This window comes from Denticeps clupeoides, chromosome 17, assembly GCF_900700375.1.
Source record: "Denticeps clupeoides chromosome 17, fDenClu1.1, whole genome shotgun sequence".
In the NCBI taxonomy this organism is placed as follows: domain Eukaryota; kingdom Metazoa; phylum Chordata; class Actinopteri; order Clupeiformes; family Denticipitidae; genus Denticeps; species Denticeps clupeoides.
Window position 1 is genome coordinate 2,547,296 of NC_041723.1, and position 12,891 is coordinate 2,560,186.

General features: G+C 46.6%; 1 protein-coding gene and 1 pseudogene across 1 annotated transcript in view; one reads left to right on the forward strand and one right to left on the reverse strand.

The window, feature by feature from the left end:
• Positions 1-12,891, reverse strand: part of LOC114766810 (protein brambleberry-like) — a 480,412-nt gene that overhangs the window by 355,043 nt on the left and 112,478 nt on the right. The window lies entirely within an intron of this gene.
• Positions 1,625-6,292, forward strand: LOC114767183 (zinc finger protein ZFPM1-like; annotated as a pseudogene).

Sequence of the window (12,891 nt, forward strand, 5' to 3'; positions counted from 1 at the left end):
CGAGATCCTGGCTGTGCCCCCTGAGGAGGTCCAGGAGAGCCCAGAGAGGGAGCCAGACGACCCTCTCTTCTGTCTGTCTCTGTCTGTGTGTGTGTGCGTTGCAATTGTGTCCGTATGTCGCCCCCACTTCCCCTCTTTGTGTCCACCAGATGGCGACCCAGCAGAGGAGCCGAACCCCAGGGAGGGAGTTCCTAACCTGACTGCACTGGTCCAAGACGAGGTGGACAAGCCCCAAGGTACCCCTAAGTAGCTACCTCCGGTAGCCGGTGAGGAGGGCGGGCCAGGCATGGGCCTGTGTCCGTCTCCAGAGGGGTGGAGCGCCATAGAGCCCCCTGGTAGGCATGAGGACCCAGCTGGGCCTGCTTGTCCCAACGGACGCAGAAGAGGCTAGCCGGATGGTCTGGCAATGCCCCCCCCCCCCCCCCCCCCCCCCCCCCCCGGCACCAGGGACGTGCAGTGAGAGGGGCTGCACGTGCCAAGAAGGCATCAGCCTGGGGTGCCTGGAACAGTCGCCGGAGGCTCCGGGACAATCTCCCTGTGCGGTGCAGGGGGTGACACAAGACGTGTCAGAGGGAACATGTGGAGACAGGGCCCACACATACCCAGATGGATCGGCCCTGATTATTGTGTGCAGGTACGAGGGTCTGGGGCTGCCAAGCGGGACCACGCTGTGGAGCCAGACTGAGGGTCCGGGGCTGCCAAGCGGGACCACGCCGGGGAGCCAGGCCGAGGGACCAGGGCCGCCACGCGGGACCACGCCGGGGAGCCAGGCCGAGGGACTGGGGCTGTCACGCCTGACCACGCCGGGGAGCCAGGCCGAGGGACCGGGGCCGCCATGCTTAACCTCGCCGGGGAGCCAGGCCGAGGGACCGGGGCCGCCACGCCTGACCTCGCCGGGGAGCCAGGCCGAGGGACTGGGGGCACCACGCCTGACCTCGCTGGGGAGCCAGCCCGAGGGACTTGGGCTGTCACGCCTGACCACGCCGGGGAGCCAGCTCGAGGGACTGGGGGCGCCACGCCTGACCTCGCTGGGGAGCCAGCCCGAGGGACTTGGGCTGTCACGCCTGACCACGCCGGGGAGCCAGCTCGAGGGACCGGGTCCTCCAAAGGGAGGATACAGCAGGGCAGGAGCCCTGTTGTTGCCGCCCTCCACCCCGCCACCTCCACTGATGGTACTGCTGGGGCCTGCGGGTTTGTTTTAGTTGATTTATCTTTATTTCCCATTCTTGGCCACCGCGCCATTGTTTATTTGTAGTTATGTATTGTTTATCAATGAACCTCTTTCCCAGCATGTCAGACCTCTGCGCTTCCTTCCCCCGTAAGTCCGTAGTCGTGACACTCTCTCTCTGTTTACTCTTTCTTCTAATTTTTTTTCTCTGTAACATTGGTACCTTTTTACATACAATATTCACATGTAAATGCAATAATAATTTACTGGTGTTAATAAATTAGAAACTGGTGTTAATAAATTAACCTCTATTGTGCCATGCCTCTCTCTGCCAGGTAACATCAAGTTGTAGTGGTTTGAATACAGTGCTTTTGTGTGCATAGAGAGAGAGTTTTTTGCTTGGTTCTCCCTCACACTTTTTACCAATGGTGACCCCGACGTGATACCTTTGCTCGGATGTGGATCTGCGACCGTAAGTCTTTTTTATCTGAATTTTACTGCATAGCGAGAAAGAGAATCTCTGTGCTTTAATTTAAATAAAAAGGATCTACATATCCTAAAAAGCCCGGGACCGTAGACATCGAGGCATTTCTAAATTCAGATCCACTCCGACAAGGTATAAAATAAACATAGACTAATTACTTGATCACTTACAATGTGGCATGTAGATATGGCTGGCACAATAGATGAACTCACAAACCAAACTGTAACCAGTAATAAACAAGATTTGAGACATTTTAAATTACCGGTATTACATTGAACATCATAAACCATGTCCTACTGTGAACAATTTGATAATAACTGATCAAGGATTGGAAATTGCACTGTTAAAATTCATAGTTTACAGTTTAAATTTATGTTCAGTATGATCAACATGTTTAAGATCAGAATTTATATTTGTGTGAAACTGTTTTTCTCTCTGAACACCTCAACAGTGCCATAATCTCAAATACATTTACAGCATTTATCAGACGCCTTTATGCGACTTATAATAACTTTTAGTGATAAAGGTGTAATTCTCTTATCACATGGCAACACGCGGGACTTTTTATTTGTATTTATTTTTCCAGCCTCTGTTGTTGATTGGGCTCAGTCAGTTGATGCAAATTCGTAGAGTTATGAATTCCCTGATATCATTTTAAGCCCCCCACTATATTTACATGTTTTTGCATTACAATATCTGATCATTGTTTTCACTTGTTTTTCTGGTTTGGTTTTAATGTACAATGAACACTGTTTTTCTACATGTACAATCTGTATGCAAAACTACAACCTTTTGACTTCATCAGACTCCAAACAATGAACCCCACCAAGTCTTCAGACTCCAGACAAAGAACCCAACCAAGTGTGTAAAGTCTTTGATCAAGTTGAATATTCTATGTATGCTGCTGTGTTTGATCTCTGTCAAGAAGGCAGGTTTCCCTACATGGGTGATCTCAGATGCCTGAAGATCGTAAAGGACATGGAACCACCACTATCGGCTACATTTGAATTCCCAACTGACCAGGAAGGATGAACAAGCAGATACACAACCATGAACCAATTGTGATCCCCATGGACTCTGAATATTCGAGTGCCCCAGGGGATCAAGCGGCCATCTGTAAGATGGGACGTCACAGGACCATGGCCTTTCTATGCTTTTGTTTTGCATAGCGGCCGTCTGTAAGAAGAGATGTTGCGGAGCCGTGACATTCTTGTGCCTTTGTTGTGCATAAAGATTCGACACCTCCGTTTTACATGTCTTTTGTCGGACGGCATTGCAACATTTGCCGGTCCACCCCAAAGCCAAACGTTTGAGGTGTCGGCCGTCGGGACCGCACACTCTCTTTCCCCAGATGGGAGGCACCGGGGGCGTGACGTCAGAAACAACAGGTTCTGATTGGTCTGTGACAGCTTCCTGTAGGCCAGGGGTATAAAGATCTGTTCACATGTGGGGAAGGGACTTCACTTTCTTTCCCAGCTGCCTTTCCATCGAAACCGAATTTTCCGTTTTTTTGGTCTGCTCTATCCTCTCATTTTTTCTCATGGCTTTTCTCTCTCTCTCTCTCCCTTTACTCTTTCTTCTCAGTTTTGTTTTCTCTGTAACTGTTCATTTTTAACCTCTATTGTGCCATGCCTCTCTGCCAGGTAACATCAAGTTGGAGTGGTTTGAATACAGTGCTTTTGTGTGTATAGAGAGAGTTTTTTGCTCACACAGTTCTCCCTCACACTGTTTACAACCAGAACTGATCACTTCATCGATGGTAACTTGAAAGCACGTTGTTAGTCGCTCTAGATAAGGGCGTCTGCCAAATGCCTTAAATGTAAATTAAATGAATCGTAAATGCTTCTCTGGTGCAGAGGACATATTCCCCTGTAAGGACTGTGGCGTCTGGTACCGGAGCGAGTGGAACCTGCAGGCCCATGTCACCACCCGAAGCAGCCCGCAGCCATCTCCCCTCCGCAGGACAAGCCGAAGACGCCTACCCCAACGAGCGCATCTGCCCCTTCCCACAGTGCAACAAGAGCTGCCCCAGCGCCAGCTCTCTGGAGATCCACATGCGTACGCACAGCGGTGAGGCGCTCGGTGAGGCAGATGTTACCGACACTTCATGCCGCCTGCTCACCACAAACCACGTCTGTTTACTTACACACAGACTTACTCATTCAGCACAATTTACATTGAAACCAAGCTGTTCATTACAAACCAGTTGCATTTTGGGATTGCCTACAAATGAAACCCCAGTTTTACACAAATTAGGCTGTTTGAAGCCTGCAGAATTGGTGCCTTCAACAAAATGATCTCCCTGCCAAAAATGCATTGCTGGTCTTAATCAGCATAATCCGTTCTTTCTTTTGTTCTTTCAGTCATATTGTTTTTTTTCTGCTGTATAATTTTCACTCTGTCTGTGTGAATGTGTATTTGTGTCTTGTAATGTCTGATCTGACTGATGGAAATGATCAGATAAGCACACACATGGTGACTAAGATTATGAGAGATCTTCAGAGCTCATCCTGTTTGTGACTGAATCGCTGAAAATTTTTCTGGTGTCACTTGTCTTAATTAGAACTTACTTTATTAATGTGTGTGTGTGTGTGCTTTTCCCAGGCGAACGCCCATTTGTCTGTCTGATCTGTATGTCGGCGTTCACCACTAAGGCTAACTGTGAGCTCCACCTGAAGGTGCACACAGACACGCTGAACGGTGTGTGCCATGGGTGTGGCTTCATCTCCACCACCCGTGACATCCTCTACAGCCACCTTGTTACCAGCCACATGGTGAGCCAGCCCGTAGCCACAGGTGAGCTGTCTGCCCCTCAAAGGGTTACGTTAGTCAAATATTACAATGTGTGGTCATGTTTTTCCGACTTTTTGCTTCTTGCTTGTTGTGTCAGGTTTGAGCCCAGGGGATTCTGGGATAGTCCTGAAGTGCCAGGTGTGTGGCACGACTGCCGACACGCCTGCCCTCTCACAGCAGCACGTTCGAACGCACTTGGAGGTGCGCATCCGAGCAGAGAGAAGCCCTACACCTCGTCAAACAAGCCCATCCTCCCATGCACCTTCCCCAGCCCCAGGAGAGGGATCCGGCCGTCTGCGTCCCCAGAACAGACTCCACCAGCCCGGAAGCCAACAGCAGCTCAGCCACCCCTCTGGGACTCTTCCCCCTGGACCCACTTCCTCCTAGCCTGCAGATTAAAGAGGAGCCTCATTCTGACTCAGAGAATGATGAGCATGAGCAGACCGGCCAGGAGAACCCAGATGGGGAGGAGGTGGGTTGCCACGGTGACAAAATGCCCCCAAAGCCTGTGTCGTCACCCAAGAGCCCCACAAGAGTGGTGAAGGCTGAACCAAACAGCCCCACACCTGGCTCCAGCCCCGTGCATTCAGAATCTCCTCTTTCTCAAAGGGTTATGTTCCTACCACAGTACATGTTCAGTACAGAGGCAGCCATAATGCCACAGGCATCAGAGATACTGGTCAAAATGTCTGTTTCAGTCGGCTGAAACAGGGCCAAGGTCCAGCCCCTCAGGGCTTCTACCCAGCCGGCGCTTCTGCGCCCATTCACAAGGGGACTACGTGCTATGAGTGCGACATTATCCCTGCAGCAGTGTTGAAGGATGTTACCGCCACAAGTGCGTCAGTGGGCTCAGGTGGCAGCCAAGTGCCGTCCGTGTCTCCTAGCAACTCAGATGGTACCACCCTGGGAGGGTCTTCTTCAGACCAGCAGGCAGAGATGAAGAATGAAACCCCTGGGCACAAGAACATGTGCTGTTCCTCTCATGCTGGTAAAGCCGCCTTTGTGCCACAACCCTTTCGCACCCACAAGCGCAAGAAGATGTATGAGATCCACATGGCCAATGCCAGAGCCTCCCCAATGATGCTCAACCTGTCCATCAAACAGGAATGGTCAACTCCATCCTTGTCTGCTGTGTCAGTAATGGGCATCTCGGTGATACCGCCTCATAGTCCAAAAGGTAAAGGTCCCATAGACCTGAGCAAGTGTCCATGTGTGAGGGGGAGCAGCCTGCCTGCCCTACTTTTAACAGACCCTCATAAATGCACAGCCTGCACCATCAGTTTCAACAGCATTGAGAACTACCTGGCCCACAAAACCTACTATTATCCTGCCACCAACCTTCAGCCCCACACCCTCGAACTGTTGCATTGGCTCAAGAGACCCACCTCCACCTCCCCCACGAACCGAGACCTGGACCTGCACACTGACGGACCTCTTTCAACAGTCCAGGGAGGTAAAGCACCCTTGAGTACCATTGCAGTGGCTCTCCAACCTTCCCTGCCTGGTTCAGAGGCAGTTGGCATCAGGGCGAAGCCAGCCAGTGTTCCCCCTGGTACACCTCCTGTGGTTTGTCCCTACTGCCCACCCAGTCGTGCATTTACCTGTGACCTGGTGAACCACCAGCTGTGGTCAGCCCCAAACCCAACTTGAACCCAAGAGATGGAACTCCAGCCACCCCTCCGAAACCTGGTGCCCAATTCCGCAGAGACAGGAGGGAACGTCTCACCGTCACACCCAGCAAACTCCCTCTGACTGTGTCCCATGTGCTTCAAGCAATAAGGGAGATGGCAATTAACCCACCCTCAGCCACACCCCTACAGCCACGCCCAAGGCTCCGGCCACCCTGAACCACTGCAACATCTCAAGTTCAGCAGCATCTCAACTTTCATCACCCATAAAAAGTACTACTGCTCCTCCCAAAATGCTGAGCATGTCAAGTGAGCCCCGCCCCTTTGGCAGGAACTCCTCCCCTTCCAGCATCTAAGCGTGACCCTAACCAGGCTCGGCATCCAAAAATGGGACTGTTACTCGCAGTTCCGGGGGTTCAACATTTGAACTGTTGTCATGGTATTTTTTTCAGAGTTGATCACAGTAATCACAGTCTTTCTTGGCGTGATTATAATCTTTTGTGGAATTCTGCCCCCTAGTGGACATGCTGAAATAAGGCTTGGATGATATTGAGAAGGATTTGTATGAAAACTTCAAATATTTAAAGGATTGAATGTTTTATTTAAGCAAATGAAGGCTAAAGTTACATGTGTGGCATTACAATTTCAGTCCTCAGTGATTTCATGTATAAATACTACCTAGTGTCTCTGAAACACGTTTTAACTTTCAATTTTATTTTATTCAAAGAGACTGTTGCAATCTCATTAAATTATTTTTTTGTTTGTTTTTTCTGGTTTTGAAGTATGGTCAACCTTGACCAGTGACCACTGTGACCTTTTGATTTTGTTAGTACATTTTTAGTGTTTCTAATTCACATCATTTAGACGTCACTCTTGTTTCGTGTCTAGTCTGTGATGAATTTGCCCTCCGGTGCTCTGCAGATCGTTCAGAAAGACTGGGGCAGCAGCACTGAAATGGAGAAGATATGTAGTCCAAATCTGTATCCCGGAAATCAGGACCGTAAACTCGTTTCCCAACCGCAGTTGGGAAACATTTTCAGTTTTGAGGCCCCTGCTGTCCGGTTATACAGTAAATTCCCAGTTTAGAGCGGATTGGTCACCAGTCAAACAGAGCAGCATCATACAATCTTCCGCTGTGACCGGGCAGCCAAGTCAAGGCCTTAACTCCTCCAATGCAGCCCATTACGTTTGCCCACCTAGTGGACTTTCCGTGCGTTACTTGTGGTGTTCCCTTCGCTGTGTTACAAAAGGCCCCGTCCTTTCAGCGCGAAACTGGAAACAGGAGTGTTGTGCATTTGAAGGGTGCTGTCCTCGTCATATTGCCTGAACAAAGTGTTTACAGTGGCATCGTGTCCTTGTCACATTCTGACCTAGAGGCCCTCTGGCCGTTCTAATGGAAGAAACCAGTGCGATTGGGGAAAAAAACCAACAAAACCATTTCACCTCTGCCAACCCGTTCCCACTTTTTATTGCACTCTATTGTACAAATTTTGCTGAATGTTTAAATGCTGAATGTTTAAATGAACACATGCCGCCGCTGCAATGTCATTGTCTGGTAATCACCTGCATGACTCGGCTACGTTCATCTACTCCAAGTAAGACTGATCCTTTACCCACGCATCTTGTCCTGCATCTGCCTCCCTTGTCTTTCCTTGTGTCGACAACTGTGGATGTTGCGGCTCTGGCCAGTCATCGCTCGTAGAACAAACAGGTTGTGATTCACTCGCCCTCTCGCGCCGCACTTGGGTTTTCTCGAATCTGCCTACACGCGCTCTATCGTCTGTCTTTTCCTCCGTTGTTACATTCAGTTCCTGCTGACCAGGTGGGATGATGTCGCTGTGACTTCAGTCGAAATTGTTCGTAATGAAAAAAACTAACCTGCATCGACTTATTGAATTGCACTGACACGGTGTAACAGCGAATCTATTTCTACGCTCCCATAGGGACACGGATAATAAGCAGCAGCGCCGCACGTGGTGCAGAATACACTCGTTGTGCCATTTTACTGTTGGATTTGGGCAAGTAAATCCGTTTGGAATGTAAGTCCAAGTTGCACAGTCGCGTGGCCCAAGTCGCGCGGCCCAATCACGTCCAAATCACAACTCATGCTTGCAAGTTCATTTCAGTCGAAACTGAGCACCCCTGCCCAGCCGCGCACTCTCCGCAATTATGGGAATAATAATAATAATAAAAAGCCGCTTTTATCTCCTGCCTGGGTGCACGCACCTGGGGCGCAGATAAGGGCAGAGTGTGTGTGTGTGTGTGTGTGTATGTGCGTGTGTGTGTCTTGTTTAAAAATGCATTTATTTTCTGCTTTCTGGTGGCCATGCAGCGACGCGTCGTGTTCATGCGCTTTGTTGAAGGCCGTCCGGGTGACTAGGATTCTGTGTCCATGACGCCATCTCAGCGACTGACGACCGACTGCAAAATATCACAAAAGGCTGAACGTTGAAGGCCAACAGTGCTGTTTTGAAGGCACTTGGCGTCCCCGCATCACACCAGACCAGGCCCAACTTGCTATTTGAAAGACATTAATTTGTGTTCATTAAAACACAATGTGTTTCAGCATGTCAGTATTTATTTCTGTAATTTCTGTTTATTTTTTGATAACATCAGTGCCTTATAAAATCCACAATTTCTTTTCCATGAAAAACATACATGTGATTATGGAGTTGCTTAGGAAAAAATAACCTGCAATATGACTAATCACTTGGACATTTACTCTTTGCTTTTGTAAACCATTTACTGTAAATAGTAAAAAAAAATCATTTCACAATATTACACCTTCTTCCTTTTGTAAAATCGATGGTCTTCACGTTTGACCTCAACATAAAAAAACGTATCAAATAAATGAACATTGTGGAGACCTGGAATACAAAAAAAAGTGGTGCCTACTTGCATAACGAACTGGAAACGTTAATAAAACTGCGTTTTTAATCAGCTGATTTGTTGCGTGACTGGCTCGCACTAGTTTGTGAGTTATTGACTGTAATGTTCTTACAGAAGAGTTGTTCTTCCATTTTATAAAAAATTGTTCCGCTCTAAACTCTGCACTAAGAGTTGAATTCCGTCATTTTGACGACACTGACAGCCTCTTCGCCATCGCTGACCAAGCATTTACGCAGATTCTGCATTTCCGTCCACGTTGTCCACATTGTGGGAATCATGGAGCCCTGTATGATGAACTAGTTTGAAGTAGTTTGCAGACTGTCCCTTACTTGGTAGCACTATTGAGGACACAGACTCTAATGGTAAAGGCGCTTAATAATAAATACTTAGATACTTTTCCCAGTTTAAGTATGAATCATGTGGTGGTAGTGAATGCTGCTCTGACTATGACAGTGTTGTTGACATTTCCTGAATAGGACCAATCATGATTTAAACGGTCTCCTCACAGTTATCACTGCTATAAGTTGAACATGGTGTGTGTGTGTGTGTGTGTGTGTGTGTAAGAGAGAGAGAGTCTATTCGTTACTTTGTCAGGTAGTGACATATTGCACATTTCATACATTAGGTTCTATGCGTAGCTGGTGTGTAGGTGTCATGTTTGATTGACGGCTCTGCATGGCTGATGGAGGAGGTCCGGTGCAGTAACCACTCCTACTGGTGTCGGGATTCCGGCCCATTCCCGTCTGATGTATCAGTAGCTCCTCTTTATTGATGAACTCACTGTTTCCCAGTGTTGCTGTGGCAACAACCTAATCAACCAGGGCCACCAATCATGGCCAATCGTGGAGACGCATCACAGCTTAGTGTGAAGTGGCTCCCATTCTCTGCTCCTGATTACAGTAAATGCATAAACGTTCTCTCTCTCTCTCTCTCACACACACACACAGAAGGGTGTTTTCTGTCTCACACACCTGATGGAAACAGTTGATGTGAGAAATGCACAGTTTTGGGGTTATTAGCGAGGTGGAGGGTGAGATGGACTGGTCTCCAGGTCAGATAGGTGGGTGGGCATAAACACACTCACGCACGCACGCACACACACACACACACACACACACACACACACACACACACACATACACTTAACCTGAAGTGCTACTCTGTCACCCTGCACCTCCGGAGCTGTTACTCATCCCATTCTCATTAAAGTGCCGCCTCTGGAGACCTTTGTTCTCCTGGCATGTGGAATGCTATGATGCGTCGCCCTTGGGTACAAAAAAAATGACCCTTGTCTGAAAAAGTGGGATCTGCACACTGAGGTCCAGGTTGTTCCATCCACGTCCAGGGAGCACCCATAGCAGGAGAGGCTGAAACGAGTTCATTATTCGCCTCAGTTCAAAGACCCTTCAATAAAAAAGTTGGGATTGTGTTGGTTTGTGGTGTCGCTGGTGTCATTTTGTTGATTAGGACTCATGGGGGCGATTGAAGTTCGATCGCTGCTCTAATGATGAAATATCAGCACTTCTTGGCCCCTGAGGGGAGGAAGTGTTTAGCAGCAAATTTACTAAAAGCGACTGGGCTTGTTCACAATTAAATGCCCTTATTAAAATATATATATATATATATATATATTTCACAGTGTCCTGTCTCCACAAAAGTATCTGCACTTTTGTTTCTTAACTTACAGACTCTGCACCACCAGTCCAGTGTGATTAATAAATCAGGGTTACACAGTTTTTTTTTTCCCTTCGTGCAAATCCATATGCAATAAGGTCAATGTGCAATAGATCAGTTGCCGTTGCAGCTGCTGTCGTCTTAATATAGACAAACAGATGCTGCGACCCCTGGTCCTGCCCAGTGGACGCGTGCAATACTGTAATTGCGGTGGGTACTAAGCATGGTTATGGTGAGTTTTGTACACACGTGGATGAAACAATGCGGAACCGCAGGCAAATTTTGACTCAAAGTTACTTTTATTCAACCATTACATTTTTAAAGAAGAAAACCAAATTACACAGAAATTCGAAATTACACAGTCGTCTCCCAAAAGATAATAAAACAATGTACAAGAGGCATCATTGTGGGAAAAAAATATCTCTTGACTGTATAGATATATATATATAATATCACACACACAATTTACTCCTAATCTTGACTTCCTGGCTGATGAGTATCAATCATTTTAATTACAGCTGTGATTTTTATCACATATCTTTTTTTTTTTTTCTCTATATTTCTGCTCCCCATTAAGAATTCCAGTCTAATTTGCAGGTGTAGAGTCTGCAGGGTCACCGAGTTCAGACCGTCTGCAGATGCTGTGTGCGGTGGGGAGACCTTGTTAACCAACATCTCGTTAAGATCGTGGCCTCGCCTCTCAGATGATGGAGCAATTAGAGATGGTGCTCCGCAGAGGAAGCTCTCGCCGAGCTCGCTTACAACGTTGAAAGCAGGAAGCAGAGAAGTTCTAATCGCGTCTTCAACACTTGCCTTCTCACTAACGAGGACATGGAGACTTTAAATGCTATGACCAATTGGGTGCTGTGCAAAACAGAGAGCGTCCTCATTACAGCCGGAAGAAGAGTTTTAACCACATAAACCTACCATGTCACTTGAACTCAAAAATGTATGTTCAGAAAACATTGAGTGAAGCACATTTGGTGTTTGGTTGGATTAAGGATTGACATCCAATGATATCCAATCCTGATAAAATGTGATTCTGTATGTTACAATATAATATGATAGAGTTGTGTTATGATTTGATTGATATATCATTAAAAATGCCACCAAAACATAAATGTCAAGATAATAAAAAAAATAATCAGTGTGGGTACCCTGGTAAGGGACCACTGGAAAAACATTAAAAATGCATATATTAAAACTGTAGAATATTTAAAGAATAGATACAGGAGGTGCCTGTGGTAATAATTCTGGGAGGTTTAAGGGTTAAATAAAAAAGAATAGGCAAGCGTTAGCTTTCCAGCATATTTGAAAAAGCCAGATGTCTTAAGAGAGTACATTTCGAAAAGATATAAAAATCAATGGCTTTTTACTGTCGGTTGTTAATTGTTGCCATGGCGACAGCAGGAGAGGGAGGAGGAGAGACAAATGAAAGAAATGATGGAAGAGCCGCACTATTTTTAAAAGACTTTGTGCTCTACTGTAGTTTTCTTTGAACTCTGGTGAACTTTATTAAATGATCCCTCCTCGCCATTGGCTAGTGGGCTGACATGAGGGTGGGGCCAGGGGCCAGTGTGTGTGTAAGAATGTCTTGCTGTGTGTATTATGGTGACATAATAAGAACAGAAGAAAGTTACATTTTATCATATTGTAAAATGTAACACAAACAAGTTGTACTAACACTTAAGAGTTACATTATCACAATACAATATCTAATGGTATCGTGACTCACCTTGTTAGAATGTTTAGGGTCACGGTGTCATGTGACCAGCTGCTGCCGAATGCCGTTGCTTAGGAACAGTTGCATCAGAGATGAAACTGGCGTTCAGCTGTGGCAGAGGGTGATACATTTGGTTTTATTTTTTTAGATTGCGTAACTTTTATTGGTTCCATGAACAGTTCGCTGTTTTCTGTCAAGGGCTTTAATGCATTTTATGGTGCTGTCCTTAATAACTTATAATTGTCTGTACAGCACCTTTGTTGTTTTAAATGAATAAATAAGGGAAAGGAAAGATGAAGTTTCTCTGATATAAATTAACATGAACTGGTCAACTGTGGTGTCTTCACACTCATTCATTTCAGAGATGCTGCTGATCACATGTCAGTAGTGGTATGGTAAAACTGAGGAGAATAGAGTAAAACTCTCTCTACACACAAAAACGCTGTATTCAAACCACTTCAACTTGATGTTACCTGGCAGAAAGAGGCGTGGCACAATAGAGGTTAAAAGGATGAACAGTTTCTAATTTATT